Here is a 5,809-nt window from a genome sequence, read left to right as displayed (position 1 = left end):
GACCACATTTGTATGGGTTTATTCCTGAGCTCTATATTCTATATGCCAATATGCTACTGTTTTGGGGTTTTTTTGTTTGTTTGTTTTGTTTTTTGTTTTTAGTGTTTGTTTATTTATTTTGAAAGAGAGAAAGAGCACAAGAATGGGAGGGGCAGAAAGAGAAAGAGAGAGAGAATCTCAAGCAGGCTCCATGCTCAGCACAGAGCCCAATGCAGAGCTCAATCCCACAACCATAAGATCATGACCAGAACCAAAAGTCAAGAGTCAGAAGCCTAAGCAACTGAGCCACCTAGATGCCCCCATATTGCTTTGATATAGGTTTATAGTATAATTTGAAATTAAAAAGAGTGATGCTTCTAGATTTCTTGTTCTTTCTCGAGATTGCTTTAGATATTTCAGGTCTTTTCTGGTTCCATACCAAATTTAAGATTGTTTAGTCTATTTCTGTGAAAAATGCCATTGTAATTTTGATAGGATTGCATCGAGTTTCTAGATTGCATTGGATAGTATGGACATTTTAACAATGTTACTTCTAATACAGGAGCATGAAATGTCTTTCCTTTTTTTGCTATTTGTGTTTCCTTCAATTTCTTTTATCAATATCCTACAGGTTTTAATGTACAGATATTTTATCTTCTTGCTTAAATTTATTCCTGAGTATTTTATTCATTTTGATGAAATTATAGATGGAATCATTTCTTAATTTCCCTTTCTTATAGTTGATTGTTGACTTATAGAAACACAGCTGATTTTTATTTATTGATTTTAGATCTTGTGACCTGACTGAATTCACTAAGTTCTAATAAGTTTTTTGGTACAGTCTTTAGGGTTTTCAACATATAATATCATGTCGTCTGCAAATAGTGACAATTTCCTTCTTCCTTTCTAATTTGGATGCCTTTATTTTTTCTGTCTAATTGCTCTGGCTAGCACTTCCAGTAGTATGTAAAAGTGGTTAAGAGTGAGCATCCTTGTTTTGTTTCTGATCTTAAAGGAAAAGCTTTTCACTGTTGACTGTGGATTTTTTGTATATGTTGTATATGTTGGCTGTGGATTTGTTGTATATGGCCTTTATTTTGTTAAGGTGTATCCCCTCTATAACCAGTTTGCAGAGTTTTATGAATGCATGTGGAATTTTGTCAATGGGTTTTCTGCATCTAATGAAAAGATCCTATGATTTCTATCCTTGGTTTCGTTACTGTGATGTATGACATTGATTGACTGATTAGCAGATGTTGAAACATCCTTGCATCTCAGGGTAAACCCTACTTGATCCCGCTGTATGGTTGGTTCTTTTAATGTATTGTTGAAGTCAGTTTGCTAACATTTTGTTGAGGATTTTGCATCCATGTTCATTTGGGATACTTGCTTGTAACTTTCTTTTCTGATAGGACCTACTTGTGAGCGCACTGAAAAGCTTATGAAATGAACTGGAGTTCTCCATTTGGAGCTGGCAAAAGGCAGGAAAATTTTAAAAACGTATGTTGGTCAAATTTAAAACTTTTCTTTAAACCAAATAACAGCTGATAACTTTGCTTTTCACATCTAAAGTCCAGAATAATTGATTGGTTTTATTAGGTTCAGCCAGTGTTTCCATTTCGACTGAACTAGTGTTTTTAATTTAGGGTGTGATTTGGGGCACTTCAGAGCTCTTGGAGCCATCTAAATTACTAACTATTCATCTATTCCACGTGACTTTATTCCATAAAATTAATTCTATCTATCCATATATATTCAACTAGAATTTGCTTCTATTAGATATAACTTTAAAAATGACCAGGAAGTTTGTTTGGCTTTTGTATCTCCCGATGCTGGACAAGGCAAATTGAAAGAACTTGATTTATTTTTGAATAAGCCTGCTACTTGGATATGGAAATAGGCCATGTTAGTTTTTCATTTTTTTTCCTGACATTATTTTCTTTTTTATGACTATTAAGTCCTTCCTCTTTGCTTGGTTGTAAATACAGGAAGTAGGTCAGCTCTTCCTTCTCAGAAGAACTAAAGAATAGAAAAAGAAGCTGTCTTTAACTTGACAGTACAGTGCTTAATATGATCCTACTTACATGCCAACTCTTTAACAGAGTGTTTACTATAAAAAGATATGGGAGGGGCACCTGGGTGGCTCAGTCGGTTCAGCCTCTGACTCTTGGTTTCGGCTCAGGTCATGATCTTGCGGTTTGGGGGTTTGAGCCCTGCATTGGGATTCTCTCCCTCCTTCCTTCCCTCCCTCCCCCTGCCTCTCTAAATAAGTAAATAAACGTTAAAACTTTTAAAAATACATGTGGGAAAACATAATCCTAATTCAAGCACAAAGATTTAAACAGCAAACTATAACAAGGCAAGATGTAGGATCATTTATTTTGTTCATAGCTCGAAAACAGTTCGGGAAGGCTGAATAAGTTGTAGTTTTGCATGGGTCGTGGAGCCTTGGTTCAAATTCAGGCTTTCTTTCTAATTATTTACGAGGGTTATTTTACCTTTCTGCGTCTCAATTGTCCTCATCCATAAAATGGGATTAATATTAGGAGTGACTATGTAGAGCTATTGTGCCTGACACAAAGCAAGTTCTCAGTAAAGATTAACTATTACTGTGGACTACAAGTCCTGCATCTTCCATATGGGAAAACCCATCTAGAGGGATGAACAAACCTGGCAGAGCTAGGGCTATGGTTCTTATTCTCTGATTTTCATCCACCCAAGATGGCTGTTGAAGTCTGTCGGGACAAATCCTTTCCACTGAGGAAAATAAATTCTGCTTTTACTAGGGGAGAAGAATTGTCTGATCTATAAGTTAACATGGAACATGTCTAATTTTTGAGGTATCTGGAAATCTACCATAAACAAATACTTGAAAATGAAAGATTTTTTGGCACATGCATACTTCTGTTTGACAATTAAAAAAAAATCAAAGTGAAAATCTCCTTATGTTGATCATATAACATTACACATAAGAGCATAAAGTATGCATTACAAAAAAAAAAAAAAGAAAGAAAGAAAGAAAAGAAACCTTTGTGTCTCCTGAAACTACTCAATATACTATGCTATTTCTGTCAACAGAGTATCAGGTTCTAGATAAACAATTCCACCCAGACTTTTGGGTCAATGCTATTTAATATCATTTTAATTTTTTCACTATAAGCAATGCATTATGAAATATGGTTTAGAGTTTAAACTGAGATAAGCCTTTTAATGATCAGGAGACAAATATTATAATAACTTTTTTTAAAATTTGGAATATACAGAGAGTTCTTCAAGTTCAGCAAGCATGTGTAGACCATTTTTTCTATATACACCATGATTTCTTTACAAGACCAGAGCGTGCTACATGAATAGACCTTTCCATAGGGCCTCAATTTTAATTTTCCAGAGTTTGGAGAAGCAGTATCCATCAAGTTCCCTCAACTGTTGAGAATAATGCTGTTTTTGTCACACACAAGGTCTGTTTTGAACTCAAACATACACACCAACTGTAGACCATAGACTTGCAGACCTGTCAGCACAATGCCCCATTACAGATTGTCCCTTTAGCAAGATGACTTCATTTTAGCAGCCTGTTCTGGTTTCTACATCCTTCCAGGTTTCACAGTTCAGTGCAGTCAAACAAGGTGATGGCATTTTTAAGGCTCTAGATTTTATTGGTCTATGAATAAAGGTAGGTGGCCAGGTACCATTTCAGGGTTTCAGCTGGCAACCTGGTACTAAATTTGAGTACACTGAGACTAAGACGGTTGAAATTTTTTTAATACTGGAAACATAAACACTGGCATTTATGGAAATGGTTGCTCTAACAGGAAGTGATTTCATATCTCATTAGCTGAAATAAGATTATGGGAATGTCTAACTTTAATCTGAAGTATCATTAAAACTTGGGACATACTATTTCTCAAGAAGAATTTATTAGAATCCAAGCAACCCCTATTTGCATTTTGAGCCTTCTACTTATTGGATGCTAATAAAAACCCTATACCATGGTACTTGCACATTTTTAATTTCCTATTAAGACATAATCATGTCTGAAACAGGCACATATATGGCCCATAAACAGCCATGTCTGTTCTCTAAGTTGTATATATTCTTTACCCAGGAATAAATTTTGCTCAAAACTGGACTGTGCATGTACTGGAAAGAAGAGAGTCAGATAAAGACTATAGTAGGTAGAGAAAAGCTAATGAAGAGACACCTGGCCTCATAAGACTTTAAACGAATTCTTGGCTTTAATAGGAGTGAGTGAACAAAGAGAAAACGTCCAGTTATACAATAAATAAGTCATGGCGTTGTAAAATATAGCACAGGGAATATAGTCAACAATATTATGATAACTTTATATGGTGACAGATGGTAACTAGACTTCTCATGGGAATAATTTTGTAATGTGTAAAAATACCAAATAAGTATGATGTACACCTGTAAATAATAGGAAATTTTATGTCAATCGTGCTTCAATAAAAAATCGTTTAGGTTTTTTAATCTTTCACTTCCTCCCTTAGAATAGAAGCACTAGTAACATGTACTCACAGGCTGGTGACTATGAAACGAGACAATGCATGTTAACAAAAAAACAACTAAGATTTGTCTGTTCCTTCTCTAGACAAATACTCTGCCACATCCTGTTTGAATGTGCTGTGTTTTGCAAAATGATATATAAATGAAAGGAAGCATCACTTGTGTAATGTGTGCATGTAGTATAGACATAACTTGAAAAGTATGTGGCTAACTGTAGCTAAATATGGAACACTTCACCAATTTGGGCATCATCATTGTACAGGGGCCCTACTCATCTTCTCTGTGTCTTTCCAATTTTAGTGTATGTGGTGCAGAAATGAGCTTGACTAACAGTAACTAAAAACCAAAGAAATGAATGTACAAAACTTGCTTCTGTGTTTATTGTTCTTGGCTTACCTCAGTGATTTTAGAATTCCATGTTCACTTTGATAATTAAACTCTCTTGTCTGCTACTTTGTATAATTCTCTCCTTTGTGAACTGAGTTCAGTGAAACACATTCTATATGGGAATGCACTCTCAAAAGCAGAACTGGCCCTTAGGTGTCTAGGGAAGGTCATTCATTCTTGTATCCAATTTTGTCCTATAAGGGGTATGCAGCTGTCCAAGCTTTGCTTTTGTTTCACAGATCATTTAGAACAATATGAAACCAACAAAACATCAAAGTTTTAAAAACAGGCTATTCTCATTGTAAAAATTAAAGTACTTGAGGTGAAACACAAGCTCACTCTCCATGAGTGAGCAAAAAAGAAATTTTGGAGACCTCAAGACTTTGCTTTGATAATTGAAAAATGCAACACAATTAGAGTCCAAGTAAATTTTTTTTTTAGACATTTTAGGGCATAGGCCCAATAGATAGGAGACCCCAGGGTTGCAAATATTCTTAAAATGGTTAGCATCTATTTAAAGTAGGGTTAATTCAAAAGACATGTATCTGCACAATAAGCATTGATGTCCTCTGGGATTCTGGTTACGCTTTTTATTCTAAACCTACTTGTAGGCTCACAGGATCTGAATCCTGGTTTTGTAAATAATTCGTAAATTTATAATCTCAATTTTTCACTCCAGTCCAATATCTCTTCTGTACTTTGTGTCTAATACCCTACTCTATCAATTCCAGTGTTTTCAAGGAAGAAGTGTTCAGGATTTCACAGTTACCAGGAAGAATCTGAAATCTTGCCATTTACATCTTTTCCTAGGTGGCAAAAGAGAAGTTTGAGAAGAAACAATTCGTTTTTAAAGTTTAAATCTAAATGAAGGCTAGCTTTCTCTTTTTCACTTCAGTAGAAAAGTACAAAATAGAGTGCA

General features: G+C 35.0%; 1 non-coding gene across 1 annotated transcript; it reads right to left on the bottom strand.

The window, feature by feature from the left end:
- Positions 1-4,720: 4,720 nt before the first annotated feature.
- On the bottom strand, positions 4,721-4,824 carry LOC122235209. The gene has a single exon (XR_006213333.1). It is a non-coding gene; the product is annotated as a U6 spliceosomal RNA (small nuclear RNA).
- Between the last annotated feature and the right edge of the window lie 985 nt (positions 4,825-5,809).

This window comes from Panthera tigris, chromosome F2 (assembly GCF_018350195.1).
Source record: "Panthera tigris isolate Pti1 chromosome F2, P.tigris_Pti1_mat1.1, whole genome shotgun sequence".
In the NCBI taxonomy this organism is placed as follows: Eukaryota; Metazoa; Chordata; class Mammalia; order Carnivora; family Felidae; genus Panthera; species Panthera tigris.
The sequence above is the reverse complement of the archived record's forward strand: the minus strand, read 5'-3'. Positions and strand labels throughout refer to the sequence as shown.